Source organism: Alligator mississippiensis, chromosome 3 (genome assembly GCF_030867095.1).
Source record: "Alligator mississippiensis isolate rAllMis1 chromosome 3, rAllMis1, whole genome shotgun sequence".
Classification (NCBI taxonomy): Eukaryota; Metazoa; Chordata; order Crocodylia; family Alligatoridae; genus Alligator; species Alligator mississippiensis.
In genome coordinates this window covers 13,677,288-13,698,551 of record NC_081826.1, presented here as the reverse complement: position 1 = coordinate 13,698,551, position 21,264 = coordinate 13,677,288, and the positions used below count along the sequence as shown (strand labels likewise).

The following is a 21,264-nucleotide window of genomic DNA, read 5'->3' as shown; positions in this document are numbered from 1 at the left end:
TCCTATGCAGGGATGACAAAGGCTGCTCCTGGCTGAAGTCTATCAACATCCCCCCCTTCTCTTAAAAATTCATAATGCCCCCCTTCTCCATCCACCCCAATATTCACATTGCCCCTTCCCCTCCGTTCTAGCAGCTGTGTTGCACTGAGTGATCTTGCCAGCCTGTTCTAGTGACCATGCCCAGCTTCCCGTCATCAGATGGATACTTCCCAGTCCTGTCTTCTAGGCCATCCCTTGTCTTTCATCCTTTGCCCCCACCAACTTGCTCTGCCAAGGACACCAGCCCAGACACCTAGGCATGTTCTTGATACGGTGTGCCCTGCATGCTGCCTCTTCATCCTGACCTCCCCAGTTCCTCGCGCCCCGTCTCCCTTTAGATTAAGATCCTCTGGGCAGAAGACTTCATTTTTGTCTTCTACAGCGACGAGCACATTGTCTGTGCTAAAAAACAGGCTGAGGTTTTCAAACATCGGCCACCCAAGTTAGGCACAAAAATCTCTGCTTAGGCTCAGCCAACAAGTAAACAGATTCTCTGAGCTGCGGAGCACAACTGGCTCGACGGCTGGATCTGAATCACTTTGTTCCAGCCCTAGTTGGAGGCTGAATAATTGGCTGATGGGGAGAGAACAGCTTGAATCCTCTAAACACCATAAATCTAGTGACATAATTCAGCAAGCTGGCACTGGCTCTATGGCCCCAAAAGCAACCCAAAGGAAAAAAAAACTGGCACGCACACAGGCAAGGGTTCGCAGAGGGGTAACCACCAGGTAACTATTCAGAGTCGGTAGCTGCCACCTTTTTAAAGGCGCTGTCTCCACTCTCCAGTCAATGCAGATAATACAAAGTTAGGAGTATACAGACAAGGCAGATATCTATGTGCAGCAACTACGTGAAAAGCCAGGTCAGCGGCGTTGGGTCTACAATTTGCAGACAAGTATACCTATACAAATGACTCCTTGCCTGACCCTTAGCCAGCACTATGCGGAGTCAAATGAGCCTTAAAAACAAAAGGAATCAGATGGACCCTGCATGCATAATCTCATGGCAGTGGTGGGCGGTTTTCCCTGGATCGGCAGTGATTCTGAGACCGACTGCTGGAATCTCATTGTGGGTCACCGAGCCAGGGGAACCACATCCAGACTAACTGCTCCATGCATGTGTGCTGAGTTGACAGTTCTGTATGGCCTGGCATTTGGGTAGCATGGGTGTCAAGCCCATACTTCAGAAAGGATGCTTCTGCATAGCGAAGGGCAGGTTCAAGCCATTCGGAGGGTGGGGGAGAGGCAGTCCTTTCTGTTCCACTGTCTGTGTCAGTATTTTGGAGTCTGATTCTCATCTGCAAAAGTTAAAGCAGGCCTCAAAGAAATGCCCACTTGAAAGCAAACATCTTTCTTCAGTGACGCTCCTAATCAATCTTTGCTTTCTCTGGCCAGCCTTTCCAATTAAAATTCCTTTTTCACTAACACCTTCCCTGCCCCCAAACCTCTTTCATTTGACTTAAAACCTTGGCATATTCAGCGTTGTAGCTAACCTGCAACTCACAGTCACTTAGACTCTCTTATGACTGAATCACTGCCTATAAAGATGGTGACACATGCTCTGCAGTGATTCATCAAGCCCTGATCATCATGCAGAATTACAATTTGAAGTCTTGATAATAGGAAACAAGGTTTTCACATCCTTTGCTGCTCCGTTTGGAAGAGAGAGGTTAGTTCGGTTTTTGAGCAGCAGGACTGAGGGTTTCCCCCCCAGCTTTTTTTTTCAAGTGATTCAATTATCAGCACAGACACAACGTTACAACACGCTTCGCTTCAGTCTTGCATTGCTGCACCCAATGCAAGCCAAGAAAACCATTTCAAAGACGGTCAGCATCCACATCACTGGACACACCAAATTAAACAGCAAACCCATCACAATATTTTCTCATAACCACATGCTCCTAAATAAGACATGTACAATGTTTAGAAAAGGCAGAATGAAGAAAAAAAGATTTTTCTAGGACCAAGGTGCAAAATGGACTGAATGCAGAAGCTCACTTGCCCTCAGACAGCTCACTGGCTGCTTTGGCAAGAGTTAAAACTCTCAGAGGCGCTGCTGAATTGGCAGAAGCTTTTGACCGCTCAGCCAACAGCTACCGCCAATTTGGCAGTGGCTGTAAGATGGTTAAAGCTAGACTCTGCCCCCTGATAATTGCGGGCTGAGGAGAAAGGAGAGACGCAAAGGGCAACCATTACACTATCTCCATACTCCAATTCCAGCACAAAAATTAGCTTCCCTGCTTAATATATGCGTCCTAAATCTGGAGGGCTAATTTTGGAGGAGAAAGAGGCATGTGGTATGTGAATAAATGCAGCATTATCAATGCCAACATAGAAGCACAGTAGAGGGACAATGAATAAAGCACATTGCATCACAGAGCAAAGAGCTCATAGGTCTTCTGCTCTAAAACAGAGGAGCCTGAACTGTTTGGGCTTCACAGATCAGTGCGTTGGCCAACTTAAGACCTTCCCCAGGTGGTAACCAACAGCTGGTGCCTCAGAGGAAGATCTAAAGCAGCTAGTTGTGTAATGAACTTTGCAAGGGTGAAGAAATTCCTCTTATGCAGAAGTGAGGATACACCTTGAAGCACAAGATTCAGCAATCAGCCTTATCCTTCATCCTGTCTGCCTAGCTACTGAAGTGCCCTGCAGCAGCGAGTTCCACGGGTTGACATCAAAGTAATCTCCTCGGGAATCTACATTTTACTATCCATCCAATTCACTGGAAAATAGCAACGAGATCTGTAGCTTTCTGTTCGACTAGTCCCTAAATTGCCGCAAACTCAGAATCAGACCTGCTCAAGTGATTATAGTGGGAAGAAGGCAACTGTGGTGCAAATTATGCCAGGCACAACCATCTCGTGACACTTAAAGAGAAGTCAAAATGGGTGATAGAGAGCAAGAAAAAAATTCCTGGGGCAAAACACATTTAAAATGCATCAGCACAGGTGATTTGGGGAGAGTTAGTTATAGCCGTGTTGGTCTAAGGGCATAAGCAGACAAGGTTCTTTGGGTAAATGTGAAATCTTTTATTAAGCCAACTAAATAGTTGGAAAAATTGTTCTTTACAAGCTTTTGGGCATAAACACCTTTCTTTAGGCATAGGGGTTAGGGACAGACAGTCAAAAAGCCTGAGGTTGAATTGATTCAATCTTTGCAGGTTTCTGTAAACTGCTTAGATTGCACCGATAAGAAAGTGAACTCACGTTCACTTTTCAAAAGTGAAAGGCAGCCAGACCCCTGCAGTGGCCCATGCCAGGCACCAGGGGGCGCTAGACCAAATCTCCCAGCCTGCAGCTGGTGGGGAGATGGGAGATTTCCCCAGCCAGTCTCCTCTTTAGCCTCCAGTCTGCTGAGGAGTGGGCATGGGGGAAACCCCCGACCAGACGTATATGCAAGATCCCCCTAGCGCTGGGGAACAGGGAGGAGGGAAGCCCCCCCAGTAGGACGCCTCTTCCCGTCTCTCCCCATGCCCGGAGCTGGTCCCCCTGGCCATGTCCCCTCCTCAGTCCGGGTCTGGGAAACCCTCCCCTCCACCTGGCACTGGACCTGCAGCTGTGGGGGATGGCCCCCCACCCAGCTCTGTACCCCCCGTTGGGCTGTACCTAGTGCAGGGGTCCGGGAGCCCTCAGCAGGAGCCGTTCCCCCCGCACCGCCCCGCTTCCTTCTCAGCCGGCTGCCAGTGAAGCAGAAGATGCTGGGGTGTGGGGGTAAAGGTACATTTCCCTCCTTTGCATCTTTCCTCTCTTCTGATCTTCCCTGCCACACATTTGCATTTTCACAGACCTTCATTTTGCATATTAACTTACACTTCTATTCCACCCAAGAGAGTACACAAGCACCAGTAGACTCTCCCTATGCCTAAAAAAAGGTGTTTGTGCCCAAAAGCTTGTAAAGAACAATTTTTCCAATGATTCAGTTGGTCTAATAAGAGATATCGCATTCACCCAAAGACCCTTGTCAACACAGGTGACTGTTTGGGTGGGTGTCAGAGACAATCCATGCATGCTCCGCAGGCCTGAACTCCCATCTCACGCAACACTTCTGCAGACTCAAAGTGCGGCAAGTCAGGCAGCCCCCTTAAAACAAGGTGTATAAAGTGGATGTAGGAAGAGGTCCTCATAAGAGTCTGACCCTGAAGCGCATTGCCCCTCTCATGCTTACTGTTATTACATTATTTCATGATGATGATTCAAGACAAGCAGACCTATCACTTTTTGGTGCTAAGGCAAGTAAGACCAAGCAGGTTATCCCTATCACAGGTCGGGTAAGTTGCTGAGCCAAAAGACCTAGAAGGTGACCTCCTCCACTTAGCCACATAGCAAGAAAAGCACAAGCTTCCTCCACCCACCTGCCTCAACCCTAAACTGAAATAATATCCCATTGATGGCGGGGAATAATGCAGTTCTGAGCACCCTCCAAGCTCACCGAAGTCACTGAGACTGGAGGATGCCTGTTGTCTCGAGGACCGGTGCCTTGTCCCTCTCCTAGCACAGGGGCTTTGCGGCGTGCTAGACAAGTGGAGAAACACCAAGGAAAAGGTGACAGCTCTGCTCTGGGGCTGAGCAATGGCTTCAACTCCCATGCCAGTCTTCAGCAAGACTCTCACTTTTAGTGGCTGCAATTTTCTGTTAACTCTATGGATTAAAAAAAACCCAAAAAAGTGGAAGCATTTAGAAGAGAAATGAAGCTCTAATTCACTTGGGGACACTGGAGAATGTACTCCCTTCTGCAGCCTTGTTTTAAAATTATGATTGGAGTCCCGCAGTATATTATTCATGGTATTGATTCTGACAAGAGCGCTGTCAGGCCACAGTATTGAGAGCGGTGGAGGTGCAGCAGGAATCCTGCTCATTAGAGATTCCACGTGTGGACTCAGAGGTGGGCCCTGAACGAACGCCAAGGAAATTAAATGCTCAACCTCGGCGGCCCAAGCAGGAGCATGGTTTTCCCCTCTAGTCTTTGTCCCCTTAGCTGTGTGTTTTCATACCCTGACACCCTGGCTTCATGGGGAAATTAATTCCAGACCTAAAGAGCCAATTTCCTTTCTGGCTGTTCATTTTTACATTGCTACAGCCCTCTTGCTGAGGCTGAGACGCTGACTCGGTTTGACAGCTTACTACCACCCCTTGTCAGCCCAAGGAGACTGGCTCTCTGATAGCCCAGGGAATCTGGCAGAAAAGCTCCCAGCTTCCGCTCTTCAATGCATTGCAGAATTTGAGAACCCTGAGCACACTTTCAAACTGGGGAGCTGCGTGGAAATACGCCTGGAAACAAAAATGTTCAGTTCCTACAACAGAGCAGAAAAAGTCAAGAGTCTGGCTGCAGCTTTAACAGGTCTTCCTGAGGCCGAAGGCCACCAGCTTTCCTGACCCCTCTCACAGAGAAGCAGTTTCTTTACTTGCAGCCCCGGTAAAAGGAGCTGGGGCAGGGGGGAGAAGAGAGGCATTGGGTGTGTCTACATGTGCATACTATGCCTTTTCTGATGCGCATTAAATGTAGTACCTCCTGGTGCCTGTACATGAGCACGGAGGCTGCTCCAATTAATTGAGTCTGCTGGAGCATAGTAATTACTGCGCTCCAGCCAGATTCTGTGTCACTTGTATCAGCACCCCTCTGCTTCAAAATGGCGATGGGGGGGACTTTAACTAAAGCTCATTCAAGCACCCCCACTGCCATTTTGAAGTGCAGGGATGCTCATACATGAGACACTGCAGCGCTTTAATTAGAGCAGCTCTCGGAAGTGCTCTAATTAAAGCATTTCCTCCCCACCCCCCTGGAGTACGTGTAAAAATGTCCTCCAATGTGAAGTACGAAATGAATATATATTACAATGCACTAGTGCGTAGTAGTGCATTTGTATGGTTTTTTAGTGTTGCTTAATGTGCAGCAGACTGTTTTATTGCTCATTTGCATAATGTCACCATTTTTTATGTGGCATTTAAATGCACAGTAAAATAGTCTACTAAGCCCTCTCCAGTAGAGGCTAAACACAGGGCAAATGAAGCAGCCATGTAGCACCCCTGTATATGGCATCTATCCTCAGTAACTAGTCAGATTTTGGGAGTGGTGCGTCCATAGAACTATTGCTAAACTGAATTTTTTGGTAGATTAGGTTGCAATCAGGAATTCTGCGTGGACCAGGAGGACCCTTACCTCATAGTAAGCTTGTTCACTCTTCTACTTGAGACTCAGCAGGTTTGGCCAAGGACCAACCTCAAGAAAACAGTTATGTGAACACCTGCAGAGGGGAACTCTACCAGTAAGCACACATTATGTGTTGCAATGCAACAACCCTCCCAATCCCTTTCCGGTCCTCAACTTCTTTGCCCAGTTGAAGAACTAGATGGACTCACCATCTGCTGGGCATTTGCCGTATGTAGGGAGGAGAGGGGTAATAATATAATCTAATAATATGGTATCTGCACTGGAAACTAAAGTCTCTGCAGCATCCAGCCTCAAAAGCACAGGCCAAGCTAATCACCTCCATGCCTCCTACCCAAGCAGCTTCTCACTGCCCCTACCCTTCCCTTTACAGTATCTGCAGCACAGACGTTAAAAACCAAAACCCACTAGCTGATAAGCTTGTTTATTGTGGCAGAAAATGCAAATGCCAGGGTGAGAGTTGCTGGGAAAGTACATTGGCTCAGGTTCTTTCAACACAATTGGCTTTCAGTAGGTATGATTTCACAAGCTAAGTGGCCCAAATCAGGCTACAGCAGCACTGCAGCATGCATCTAGGTTTCAAAGGCATCTGGCTCCATGACAAGTTACTGAAGTGCTCAATTCAGTGTGCAGCATCCCTGCTCCTGCCACCTACAAAGCAGTAAGGAAACCTTAAGGCAGAAATTGTGCATGCCAGAATATAGCACACTGCAAGACCAAGCTGCTTGCTTGGGACTGTCCACAAGCATGTTTCTTCCACTCCTGTCAACAGTCCTGCTGCTTATCTTTTGCTTCCCATGCCTCCAGTATTCAAACACTCAAAGGTTCAATCTGCGGGGGCACGCATGCCATTGCTAGCCTACCAACTGCTGTCCTTCGCAACCCTGAATCAACACTGGAGTGGCCCAGGGGTCGGTCCTGGGGCCAGTTTTGTTCAATGTCTTCATCAATGACCTGGAAGTTGGCATAGAGTGCACCCTCAGCAAGTTTGCAGATGACACCAAGCTGTGGGGAGTAGTAGATACGCTGGACAACAGGGCTAGGATTCAGAGTGACCTAGACAAATTGGAGGATTGGGCCAAAAGAAATCTCATGAGGTTCAACAAGGACAAGTGCAAAGTCCTGCACTTAGGGTGGAACAACCCTATGCACCAGTACGGGCTGGGGACTGACTGGCTGGGCAGCAGCTCTGCAGAAAAGGACCTGGGGGTCACAGTGGAGAAGAAGCTAAATATGAGCCAGCCGCGTGCCCTTGTTTCAAAGAAGGCTAGTGGCATACTGGGCTGCATTGGTAGGTGTGTTGCCAGCAAGTCAAGGGAAGTGATTAGTCCCCTCTATTCAGCAGTGGTGGGGCCACATCTGGAGTACTGTGCTCAGTTTTGGGTCCCCCACTACAGAAAGGATGTGGACAAATTGAAGAGAGTCCAGCAGAGAGCAACAAAATGGTGAATGGGCTGGAGCACATGACTTCTGAGAAGAAGCCAGGGAACTGGGCTTATTTAGTCTATAGAAGAGAAGACTGAGGGGATTTAATAGCAGCCTTCAGCTACCTGAAGGGGGTTCGAAAGAGGATGGAGCTGGACTGTTCTCAGTGGTGGCAGATGAGAGAACAAGGAGCAATGGTCTCAAGTTGCAGCAAGGGAAGTTTAGGTTAGATATTAGGAAGAATTTTCTCACTAGGAGTGTAGTAAAACACTGGAACAGGTTACCCAGAGAGGTGGTGGACTCTTCATCCTTGGAGGTTTTTAGACCTGTTTAGGCAAAGCTTGTCTGGGATGATATAGATGGGGCTGGTCCTGCTTTGAGCAGGGGTTGGACTAGATGACCTCCAGAGGTCCTTTCCAACCCTCATTTTCTATGTTTCTAACACAGCCACCCCAAAACCCAGACTTGGTAACAGGCTTCTCTTCTAGGAGAAAGTAATTTGGGGAACAGCTTTCCCTCTCCAATTGCCCCCAAGTGACAAGAGAAAATAGAAGTTGTGGGGTTTTTTTTATCATAGTTGGCATAGAGATTGGGGGAGTTATTTAAAAGGTTCCCCTTTGCACTTAAAGCCATGGACCACAAAGGAGAAACATGCCTGGAGAGACTGAAACATTTCTGAATAAAAGCGAGTTGGCAGAATCTATCATAGGAAATACAGAATTCATCCGAGCAGAGCCCAGAAAGACAGTGCTAAGGAGGGACAGTTTCTGGGAGCATCCCTAAAGGCTCAGACTGGAACACATTGCACTGGAAAAGGGACATACTGCAGATGCCAGCAGCTATGATGCCGCTTGCCACATCTTTGTTGTGAGGTCTGCTACCTTGCATACCCAGCAGGTTAAGAGCATCCATGTGGTTAGTGGCAGCAGAGCAGTGCCAAGCTCAGGCACAAAACTCGACACTTATTTCCCAGTAACTTAATCATGTGCCCACACTTTAAATACTGGTTGTTGCAACACAGCCTGCTAAAAATTACACTGTTACTTCAGCTTTTGTTAACTCGGTATTCATTCAGGCAGCATCCCAAAATGCACGGCAAGAGAAACCCCAGAACACATAGCAGAGGTATGGGCTACGGTAGCGCATTATAACTGACCAGCACAGGGACAGTTAAATGTGAATAAGGGCAGAGCATGCCACTTCAGTGCTGCATCAGACTGTTCACTAGGCGCAGCGTATAAGGTTGATATCAATACCCAATTAGATACGGCCTACAGCTGGAGGTCAGAACAGGTCCTGCATTGATCAGGAGAGACCTACATGCCCTCCTCTCTGACCATGGCCTCGGCAAGTGGGACTCCAGCCACACTGGCATGCGTGATGCTCATTGTTGCGTCTTCTTCGATGCAAGGAAATTTGAACATCTCTAAAAACGGACCAGACTCTCCAGCGGCACAAAACTAGCACGACTTTAGTAACTCCCAGCACGTTGAGGAGCTCTGAATAAATCTGTGTACAGCCAGACGGGCTCAATCTAGTTTGAATGGACATCCTACTGTAGCACAATACTGGTTGTGCACTTGTGTCATTTATAGAGCATCTGGCTCCAAGTGAATAATTTATTACAATGAAGGGGTCTCTCCTACCAGAGGTAGCCCCTGTAGATGAAGCCACAGAAGGTCAGCAAGCCAACTGCTACACTCATCAGGAAATGCAATTAAGTGTCAGAGAAATGCAGACATTAGAATTATGCTGTTAAAAAAAAATCTCCCATGCCAAGGGAATTTATTGCACCGGGGCTAGGAAGGATTCACACTCATGAAACTAGACCTTTAGCTACCCAAGGGGACACAAGGTGGCCTGAGAGCTGCCTTGGCTAAGCAAGGTGAAGAAGCCTATGGCGATACACCCTTCAATAACTATCCCTTAAGCAAAGCTTGCAGGATGCGGGTGTCCTAGTCAAAGGGGAAGATGGCCCTTAAAGAAAAAAGGAGCTAGCAGATGTAGTGTTTATTTCTGCTTCACAAGATGGGTTTACAAAATCAGAAGGCACAGAGCTGAGTGGTGGACTTTGAGTTTACAGATAGCAGTGGGCTTCTCACATGAGATCTAGCCAATTAAGCAAACTATTGAGCATGGGACCTCTGTAAATTGGGGCAAGTGAGTGTCAGTTAGTCCAGTGTATTGTTTCAACTATACAAAGTGCATCAAAGCTTTTCCTCCACTCCTGCAGGTTCCCAGAGGAAGAAAACCAGTGATTTTTTTAACGGGATTAGCTTTTCTTTGTGCCGGGCATTTAACAGAAATAATTCCTATTTCAAATGAAGTTGCCCACTCTATATTTAGCTAATACTTGCTTCTTACAGAACACTTTTTGTCCAGATTTCAAGGCTCTTTGCAAAAGGAGGGCAAGCATCATTATCCCCACTTGACAGGGAAGCAAAGATCACAGCAGTTCAGAAGTGGAGGTGGGAATAGATTCGAAACTTCAACTCCAGGGACATAGCTACCAGGGAAGGCTACCATATTTCTGTGAACCTGTGAGAGGTTTGCCTGGCAAAGGGCTCCTTAGTTTTGGGGTATAGCAAGCAAAACTAAGAACTGCCATACAAGGCTTCTCTCCAGAGGTAAAGTGGGTCCTGCACCATACACTCAACCGTGCAGGCACTTTTACTTGGCCAACACATGGATGTACAAAATAAGGTCCATAGAACCCTTCTCCCACCCAGGTTTTAGATGTGATGATCAACTGGATGCTTTATGAAGCTGAAGATTCACCGTGTATTTATATAATGTGGCCCCTACCCCATTACTAGAGAGGAAAGAGATCCAAGGGTGCCTGGTTCTCCCCCCACCCTTGTCATCCTCTTTTACTTGTCCCTCCTTTGTATTGCTAGAGTCAAACCCATAGGCAGAGAAGTCTGATAAATAAGATGGCTGCCAGGTCCAGGAGCAAACAGGGTGTAATGGCCAAGGGAGCAGAAGTGAAGGGTCCAGGGATCCAGAACACCATTTATAAGCACAAGGCACAAGGTAGGAAGAGGAGGCTGGCTATAGGAGCTACAGGGGCCGGAGGCCCTGATGGAGGGATTCAGGGGCTGAACTCCAGATCACTGGACCCTCCACTTCTGCTCCCTGGGCCAGGAAGGATGCAGAGCAGCAGCCAGGGTGAAGGAAACCCAAGAGCCTGTGCTGCAAGCAAGCGAAGCATCTTGAGCTTTGAGCCTTTTCTGTTTTTGTAAACGCCGATATAGGGTGAGGCAAACCTCAGGTGGAACATTGCTTTGAGCTGGGATCAGGACCTGTGTTTTGTGGTTTCCATTTCCCTGGTGGACCGGACCGTGGCTGTAAGGGAGGCAGAGACCATGGAAAAGGGTGCTTGGGGACATACCGAGTTACAGACTCTGTCAAGAGGATGGAAGATAAAGGACTGGGGGCTTGTTCTGAGCCTGACGGGACAGAGCCTGCCAGGGACTGAAAGGCAGGAGTGGAACGTGGGAAAACAGGACCCGTGGTCCCAGCTGCCTGTGCAGGGCTCTCATGGAGCCTGGAGCCCGAGGTCACGAGAAAGTGGGCCAAGCTGAGCCTGAAGTCTGCAGCCCTGAACAGTGGACTCCAAGCTAGAAGGCACAGTCAGAGTAAAAGTGGGGCGAGACCAAGTGAGCCATGGTCCAGAAAAGGGTCTGCTTTCCCAAAGCTTTGGGCAAAGCTCCCCCTGCCTAGTTATTAAATCAAGACATGGTAAGCGAGAATACAGGAGGAGACAACCTAGGATGCTAATGGGAGGAGGCTCCTAAAGGTGGGTGCACTATGTTGGCACCCATGGGTGTCCTAAAGTTTGAATGGATGATTGAATGGCAAGTGCACATCTCCTTATTGTGTGCTACCACATAAAGTACTGGTATACTGCAGTCTGAGCTTTGAAGCAACCATTTCTCCTGATGTCATGATAGTTGGTGGCCAAACGCAGTGCTAGTGTTTGGTACTCATCCAGAGCACCCGGTTTGGCACCCAAGTCATTGCTGGATTACCCAATGCCTTGTTGACCTGCTGCCAAATGTCCCATCCAATATTGGAAGAGACAGTTGAGCGAAGACAAGCTTCTTGATTTTCTGGCTCTGTCCTAGTGGGCCAAAAAGCAATCATCTACAGGAATTAGCTCTCGAGTAAAAACCTGACACCTTTGCCGATGCATGCAAACCAGGGATTGTGAGCAGTACATGCATGCGCACAACACTATTATTTGGACCAGGTCTTATGTCACTGTTTGCCACCAACAGGAATCCAATATTATACTTTGCTGAAAGGACTGGAGGAGACTCTAGCTGCACAGATAATGATAACTATGCCATTAGGGAACTGGTGGCTCCAGTTCCCATGGGGAAACAAGATCTTCTGTTTCCTTTTAGTCTGCTGCCCACCACCACATAAAAATCAGAGCATCTCCTATATTAAAGGCCACTGCTAGGAATTAGGCAACTGCCAGACTTCTTGGAGCCTTTGGCTTTTCCTTTTTGGGATGCAGGCTCTGCTTGGAGAGTCTGCATCTTGGTTTAAAACAAAACTATGTATATACGTATAAAAAGACAGAACATCCACACAGCTGGTAAGCATGGACAAGATTTTCTAAAGATGAAAGTTTGCAGGTTCCTGAAGATGACAAATTTGCCTAATTATCACGGCTGGGCCCTTTGAAAAAGAAAGCTCTCTTCTCCTCCAAAGCCAAGAATGATAAACTATCATGGGCTGCAGTCAGGTCTCTAGGGAAAATGCCATCTATTATTTTCCTGCAGCTGTATATCACAAGTCTTTGATTATCAAACACTGTACAGCAAGCAAGAATTCGTTTCAATGTCTAGCTTGCTACTGAAAGCAAAAGGAAGACCTCAAGAGTAACTTATCATCACACTGATCTTTAGCAGGTGGCAACTATTGAGTGGTGTGGTAACAAGTATTTCTAGTGTTTTCAGAGAAGTAAGAGTAGCTAACCACCATTACAACATGTACATGGCAAAGTTTCTAAGTTGCTACCCACAGCTGTGTCCCTCCCCTCACCCCAAATCACTACAAGCCTTTTAAGAAGCAAGAAGTGCATCCATGTTATTCTCCATTGGCTGCTTGCAGGCACCTGTATTCGTCAGAAGGATTTGCATCTCATTGACATGCACTGAATACTTTGTTGTTCGATAATTCAGTTCCACTTGTCAGAGATGTCCTTGCTTGACCAGGAGTGGTTCCAAGTGCTTCACAGGATGCAAATGGCCCACTTGTCCGTTTAACCATAACTCATTTCATTTCTCGACGCAGTTATCTTGTGCATATCAAATCTCAGCATGCAACACATCTTGGAAGGTTTCCGCTTCTGGTTCTTACGTTTTGAGCTGGAGCACCTCTCATGGGGCATGTTTTACTGCTACTGCTACTGCTTGTAGGAAAAAGAGTTGGTTTCTCCTCCTCCCACAACATGCACTGAAATATTGTCACAGGTGAGAGCTACAGATCTGTAACGTGGCATGCCAAGTTTTCATTCAGTTTATCCACCTTATGGTGTTGGAGGTTGTTGGCAAGAGCTGAAGGAGTTTGGTTTGCTTACATTGGATAAACAACCTCACCTCTTGCTAAGGGATTGTGCTGGCTTATCTATCATATACAAGTATTTAAGAGCAGAGTCCTGCAATGCCAGGAGCATTGAACTTAAGGTCACAATTCCCAGTCTGTTCCAGCTGCTCTGAGCTTCATGCAGCTTCACAGAAATCAATGTATAGATTCATAGATGCCAGGGTCGGAAGGGACCTCAACAGAGCATCGAGTCCGACCCCCTGCCTAGGCAGGAAAGAGTGCTAGAGTTAAACTTGATACCTGAAGTGGGTGCGAGAGATACTGCACTTCCCTTTGCGACAGGTTATTCCCATCCTGCCATCTGAGCAACTCCAAGACCCAAGTTTAGATACTTGGATCTGTTTCTTTTTCTGAGAAACATTATCTATGTAAGACAAGGGCGCAGGGAGTGAGACTTTAACCTCCTAAGTGCTATCAAATCCTTGGATGAAAGGCAGTCTACATTAATTTATTGTGCCAGAAAGTGAGAAAGAGTTGAACACGGCACTTAAGAACTGCTGTTCACCCAATTAGGAGTTTCATAAGTAAAAATCAGGGAAGTGAAGTATTCTCTTGCATGCAATATTTGCCTTTCAACTCAAACTGAAAACCCTCTAATAAAGACAAGAGCAAATTGATTCGCTCAACACAGCTAAATTAGTAGAGGTAAGAGAGAGGGAAAGATGTTAGGTGGCCAGATGAGCAGCTAAAGGCTGAGAAGCACCTTGATCTCCCCACATCAAATAGAATACATCTACTTACATGAACACGGTAGCCATTTCATAAAGGAGCACTCCTTCCGACAGACACACAAGTATCCAACTTTAGATCAAAGTCTCTTTAAAAGATTATTTTCTATTGAAAGAAAAAACAAATAAGAGAAAAAAAAATTACTTTATCACTTCTCACCAGCCTCATGTTAATGTACATCTTAATATATTCTATATGGGATAGCTCTTTAGATTACAGTTTATAAATATGCATTTAGCAGGTCTAATCAATTCTTACTCTCACGACAGAGCAGCAGATTTTCATTTTTAGATGCAGATGGTTACTCCACTCTAGATACTGTAAATCAACATGTGGTATTAATTAACTCTCGTAACTAAAGACAATGCAGCAATCACTAATTTAAGCATGTACCTAGAAGCCTACGCATTTGCTTTCATATCAGAAATAAAACTTTCCCACTCATGTTTTGCTGAGGTTTTACACTTCTACAGAAGTGCAGACTCTAAGTCAGGGGAGAGCGTAATCCTTCGCTGGAAAAAGTATGAGAAACAGTGGAAAAAAGACAGCTCAGAGGGATAAATAAATCCTGGTCTTGTTTACATCCATCTGAGTCTCTCTGTTGGCTTTAATAATATAAGTCTGGAGCAGCGTCAGCAAGGCTGGGCTTTTTCAGTATAAAGTTTAAATGCCGAACTCCTAAGAAGCCCCAAAGTAGGTGCCTAAATAAAAAACTCAAATGAAATAAAAAATGAATAAAGAAATCCTACATTTCCAGCTGAAAGAGCCTGCCCCTTATTTCTGCTTAGCTGAATTCTTCACAGAGGAAGCAAGAGGCAGACTTAAGGACAGAATGCCAATTCCCTTAGGGCACCCAAATGGCAGCTTTCTAGCCACATGCCTGGGCATTTTTGGCACTTGCCCCTGCAGCGTGGATGCAGGATGCACGCGCAGATTGAGCATGCGTAGTCTGCTATGCACTGGCTGGGCAGACACATGGCCGTGCCCATGCACCCATCTGGAAGCATGTGTGGGTAAGTCACAAAAATGTCACCAGCCAGAAACCCATGACTAATGGGTACTGCAAGCTGGAGGAGGATGACAATGACAATCCTCCCATGTTTTAGCCCTAGATGCATTCCTTTTGGAGTTGGCCCCTCCGCAACCAAGAGAAAGACACGCAGGGCCGGCAGTCAGAGAACAAGCTGGAGAACGGGTGGCTCGGTGAGCTGGATGCTGCTCTGGCAAGGAGGCCCTGTTCTTAGTCTGGCCCCGACTCCAAATTGGGTCGAAGCCTCCACCCTGCACAGCTCTCCATCCATCTTATCCAAAAAGTATGGGTAGCAGCTCAGCTTCAAAAGGAGCCCTGGAGAAGGGCCTGGATAACGCCTAAGTGGTAGAGTGGTGGTTTGAGCCTTGCGCTGCAAAGTCAGAGATGCAGGGTCAAACCCCATTCAGGGAGAGGTGCCCTAGAAGCTACTGGGGTGAAACCACATCCTTTCCTTCCCCACACACCTTTCCCAGGCTTCGAGCCTTGTACGTGCCAGGCCAGCGAGGGGCCAACCGGATGGGCTCAGTCTACACATCTACAATACGGGGGTAAGAGGTCCAGTCTGTAAGTCCCCAAAACACCATGTAAGGCACCTAGAATACTGCCATTTTAGATGCCCAAAGGGAAGTCAAACTCTGTCTTAAATTGGTTTGCTGAGGCTCATATATGGCAAGGAAAGCAGAGCCAACTTCTTCAATGGATCCTCAGTATTTAACAGTATTTTGCATACATACTTCAGCGAGAGGGCTATGTTCTCCTCCAGCTTCTATTTATTTCATCCCAGTAAAAATTGTGAATTACTCTAGGCTTCCATAGGTGCAGCAGACATGACTTTTGCACATTATATTACATTTGCAAACATAATTTTGTAAGCAAAGCCACGGGCCTACTCTCCAAGTGTCTTATCCTTATAGTGCAAAATACATCCGAGATGCAGTAACATTTAGCCACCCGTTGACGGTACATTTGTGCAAACATTGCTCTGTATTTCCATGTCTGGTGCATGAGTTCACGTTATAAATTCTCGGGGCTAAGAGCGGGGGTGGGGTGGGAAATCAGGAAATTGTTTACAAATAATGCAGTTTTTATACATTGCTGTAATGTGGATCAGTTGACTTTGATATTCACGTAAGGTTTAAGAGGGTATAGTTTATTATTGGCATGCGCCGCACTTGGAAGAATCCCTGCTCCTACATCTGCTGTGCTAACAGCTTTAATGAGCTAAGCAGCAAGTATGGATAAGCAGGAGAGAATCTGGTTTATCACATCCTGCAATGGTGAGATGGGGGAGGAGAAATAAGATGCAATGTAGGATTGGGGCAGGGGGGAAGGGAATGAACTAAAATATTCTGAAGAACTTCAGTCAAATGAAAAAGAATAAAAGCACACACGCGCGCGCACACACACACACTTTAAGAGAGCTTAGATTACTCACACATCCGCACAAGAGACTATATCATGCATCTGCAGCATGTGGTCACACCCACGTTTTTGTCGGGCCACACCTCGGTACAGGGTTTGCCTGGACTCTGCATTCATGCAGCGCAGAGGGTGAGCGCTGTCACTGCCACTCGTCCTCTCCTGTCCCCTGCTGCTGACTCCCGCATGGAGAGGAAAGGGCCAAGAGAAGCAGCAGGATTCACCCCCATGGCTCCACAGCCATGCAAAAGCAGGGGCTCTGGCCCCAATCACCTGGTAAGCTCAGAGCTTATTGAGCATGCGGCGCTCCAGCAGGAGCCCATAGGCTCCCTATACATGTGCTCTGGAGCGGGTCGGGGAGCATTTTAATTAGAGCAGCTCCCGGACAGCTCCTCTAATTTAAACACCTCCCTGTCATGTGTATTAAGCCCCAGCACATTTAAAAATGGCCATGGGATGTTTTGTATGGGGTTTAGATAAAGTGCTCCTGCCATTTAAAAATGCATAGGGATTTAATACCCAGGACGGTGAGGCTGAGTGGTCTAATTAGAGCACGGAGCAAACTTGATTAATTGAGTCTGCTTCGACGTGTTTTAATTAGAGCATGAATGAGCATGTGTATAGGCAGCCACATTGACCAGGCAGTGAGCTCAGAGCTCACTTAGCATGCATGGCAGAGCCTAAGTGAGGGGGTTGCCCCCCTGCCCCCCTTGCCCCGTTTCTGAATCTGCTATTGCTTAAGATTGATGCTAAAAACTCTGCCCCAAAAGACCACATACTCCCATGTGGCTGTGTGGGAGTATGTCCATTTATGCTAACTGAATATCTGACCCTAAAGCAACACGTGCTTGAGGTACTTTTTTTCCCTTGAGACTACAGAGAAAAGTGGCATATGTTCAGTGCACATCTTCGCATGCAATGACTTTTTTGTGCCAGTCAGTACACTAATTGCCGGCACAGTGCCCAAGGACTACGTGGGCAATGCAAGTTTCTCCGATGCAAACTGAGACAGTTGCTGAACAGCATGCAGACCCCCTTTCTCTAGCAAGCCTCCCATTTCACCGTTGCCTTGTCAGGAGACGCTTGCCAATGGTCTCATGTTGTGTCCCACAACAGATGCAAACCAGGGCTCCGTGCTCCTCTTCGAGCTCACCATTCACATCTCAAAAGGGAGTTACATATCCTCCATTCTCCTATATAAACTTGCACATCTGCAAAGGCCAACATTTAGGTCAAATTGCATTCAGGATTTGAGGTCTCATTTGAAGGAGGAAAAGTTAGATCCATATTTTTTCTCCCTCTCTACAGTTCTGCAGATTAGCTGAACCAGCAAGGGCTGGGTGGGGTATAGTCATTCATAATAAAAAGAAGCCTGCATTCAGGGATATCCAAGCACAGTGCTGGCTACCACTGCTATGCTTCATGCATTAGGGGTTGCATTTCATGTCCTAGTGTGAGGTAGGTAAGGACTCTGGAATTGGAGAGGGGGTGGGCAAGGGAGCAGCAGGTGGACTCTCCGTCGCCGGAAGTTTTCAAAAACAGGTTAGACAGGCATTTGGCTGGGATGGTTTAGTTAGGGAGGATCCTGTCCTAAGAAAGAGGCTGTGCTAGATGACCGAGAGGTCCCTTCCAACCCTACGTTCCTATGACCCCGTCCCCGCTGTCCACAGGTTTACTAGACACTGAAATTAGTCCAAAGCCAGAAGGTTCATGATTTACCGTTTAGTTCTGTTGGGCCCCAGCACGTCAAGCCTTGGTGACCCCCTAGCTCAGCACTGCTCAGTACGTGCGTGTGCTCCAGAGACCCCCACAAAGGATCCATGTGCTAATTAACCCCCCGCCCGCCCCACACCCATTACTGCAACCCGGTGTTCTTGTCATGAGTCCTGGGATCCTCCGAAAATTTACATGCAGAAGAGACGCAGGGCAACCTGGTCCGGCTTCACCTCCCGGAGGCTGGGGACATACTGATCCTATGTGACGGGCTGACAGAGGGGCAACAGGGATTCTGGGTGAACTGTTTGGGGCCCTGTTTGGTGATATCTGCCAGATGTTTAAGGCTGGTGAAGAAACAGGGATCACTGAAAATGGGAAAGAAAGGCACAGCTCAGCTGTGGGAGCGATGAGGAAGTCAAAACGTGTGCAAGGTAATGGCTCACCAAGACTTTAAAAAGAGTTTGTACTTAATGGGCACTATTATAGACTGATCCTCCCATTGCTTGCCTGATGCCAGTTCCCTGTGGAGGGAACAACTGCCTGTTTCTTTAAGGACCACACACGAAAAAACCCTGTTCCCATCAGCATATCAAATGCTGCGATTCTGGCACCAAGGGGAGCATGTCAGGGCTGGCTCTGGCCCTCCTGATACAGCCTGGTATTGTGGTCCCTGCAGGCTGGGTGCCAGCTCCCTGTGCAGGGAACACCCGCACATATTTTTAAGGGCCAAGAAAAGAAAAAGAAAAGAGGTTCTCATCAGCCCAATGTTTGCCCAATACAAGCCATGTGTTTTATAGTCATGTTCAGTGTTGGATGCATTTAATCAACTTTGTGGTTGGTTTCCATTAGCACATGCTTATTCTGGAAACGGTGTAATGATAGACAATGCATTCAGTGAGGTTTCCTTGTATGCAAGTGTAAGACAAAGGGCTTTTTCCCCATGCTCGGGGAAGACCAAGAAAAAAACCCCCTCATCTTGTATTCAAATAAATACAGTAGATGTTTGGCCCTGTATTCATACTACTGATATAAACCACACGTAGTCTCTTCCAAAAATAGCCCAAATTTAACAAGGTATCAGTTCAGTAGAGCCAACATTTCCTTTCACACATTGGAAATCAGCTGCTATGAGACACAGCTACGAAAACGGACTTTTAGGTTCAGGTCTAATTTAGTTTGCATCGCTCCAAGTCAAGGATAATCCCACTAGAGTAACAAGATCAGGCTCAGGCTGAGGAATTGAGGTCTCGGAGGAGTCTGGTTTGTGCTCAACACCTATAGTGAAGGGGAGGATGGCTGTGGAAGAGGCCAAGAGGTAGGGAAGAGCCTCTACAGAGGCTCCATGATAATGCAGCAACAGATCCCTTCTATTTGCACTTAAACATCTTGCCTAAATTGCTGATCTAAGTCAGAAATAAACCCCTATCAACTGCATAGGCAGAGAAAGCTTGTGATCAGAGGCATACCATCTGACCCCTGAACTTTTACATTATCCATCTTTTACTAATAATGGATACTAAGAATTTATCTATGTTAAATTCTTGGAAGTACAGCATGTCTGTAGTGCATATCAAAGGAAGAATGTAAGCAGCAGGTGCAAGTTCATTAGGAAACATTTCCTCAGATACAGCAGTGCTACAAGACGGTTTACAATTTTATCCTAGCAGTTCTAGGCAACCTACTCTTGATTATGAGGGGGGTTGGGACAGTATCAGGACAAAAGATGTTCACCCTCTCTGCTTTTAGCTATATGACACAGCACTGCCTGCCAAAACACCAGCCTGAAGATGTAGGTACAGGCGCTAAAAGTATTGTGTGGACTTGGATCCCGATCTTCAACACCAGCTTGTGAAGGCATTTGCTCCTGTGGAGCGTGGCTCTGAAATGCTACTTCTCACGTGAAAATCTGGAGTAAAAGAGAAGACATTGCCACAGGAGTGCAAGTCCCTGAATGGCACTTGAGAATCAGGACCAAGGTTTTGCAGGAGTATGGAACTGCAAGATTAGCTACTGAGACTGGTAGTTTGAAGTCCTATGCATCCCGGCTTCAGCAAGCAAGAGATACAGTGGAGCCACTATTTAAATTCAAGGCAGGACAGCTCAGGAGTTGTTCCCAATCATGGTTTCCAGTTTGCTATGCTAAAACACACTGGTCAAATGGCAGTAGTAATTTTGGATGCCTGTTGCATTTACCCAAGGAAACCTCCTTTTCAGAGACCATAGCCCAACCAGCATCTCACAACCACATCAGTTTATGATGCATCCTCTTAGGCACCTCCATCCTGTAAGGAGCACATTAGAGCACTGAGTTCAGTGCCTCCGTCCTGTACAATCCCCCATGACACAGGGTTACCCAGGGTTTGGTCCGACCTTTGCAGAGACAGGCTTGCAAGGCCAGATTCCTGGTTTTTGCTGGTGCATGCAAGGGTTCAACCACAGTCGCACAAAAAGCAACTGAAACCCATTACCCTAAGGAACAGCACCAAACTGCGAATGTCCGAGGCCATCCCAGGTAAAGAATAGTTAAGCATCAATTATTATTTCTTCAGGTAGCTGCAGAGAGAGGGGAGGTCTTCATGATCAACCCCTTTCATTAACATATGCCCAATCAGGTTGTGGATAAAGTGTCATTAATGACGGCATACGTATGATTGGAAACCTGGGGGAAGTGGAGAATAATAGTTCTGAGCTGGGGGAAGAACTGAACAAGAGCTGAGATTTCCTGGGGTCTGGCCTGCACCCATCCACCCCGGCATGAGTCTATTTTGGCATTTCTATTGCACGATCTGAATGCTAGTTAAACGTGCATTTAGCTTGCCGATAAACTGACACTTGAGAGAAGACAGGTGGGCTCTCTCGACAGAGTAAGCTCTCTTCATCTCAGTTTGGGGACAGGGAGCTTCCCTTCACTCTCCCACGCCTCCACCTCCCCCCTCCCCAGCTCCCAATCAATGCAACGGTTAAAAGTTTTTACCGCAAGGCACTTCCAAGGATCGCTTCGTCCAGCCGCCCGGAGGAACCGGCCGAGGAAACCGGCAGAAACGACCGTGGAAGCATTAACATTCCACGGCAGTTTAGGGCGAGAAATGCAGGGCGTCTTCACACGTGCTTCGGGGCGAGGGG

The 21,264-nt window shown here is 47.1% G+C and overlaps 1 protein-coding gene across 2 annotated transcripts in view; it reads right to left on the bottom strand.

The window, feature by feature from the left end:
- Window positions 1-21,264, bottom strand: part of ST3GAL1 (ST3 beta-galactoside alpha-2,3-sialyltransferase 1) — a 118,120-nt gene that overhangs the window by 79,740 nt on the left and 17,116 nt on the right. For both annotated transcript variants that reach the window (XM_059723721.1, XM_019481782.2), the window contains exon 2: window positions 13,989-14,081. The gene's annotated coding sequence lies outside the window, so the exon portion shown is untranslated. The remainder of the gene's footprint in view (window positions 1-13,988; window positions 14,082-21,264) is intronic.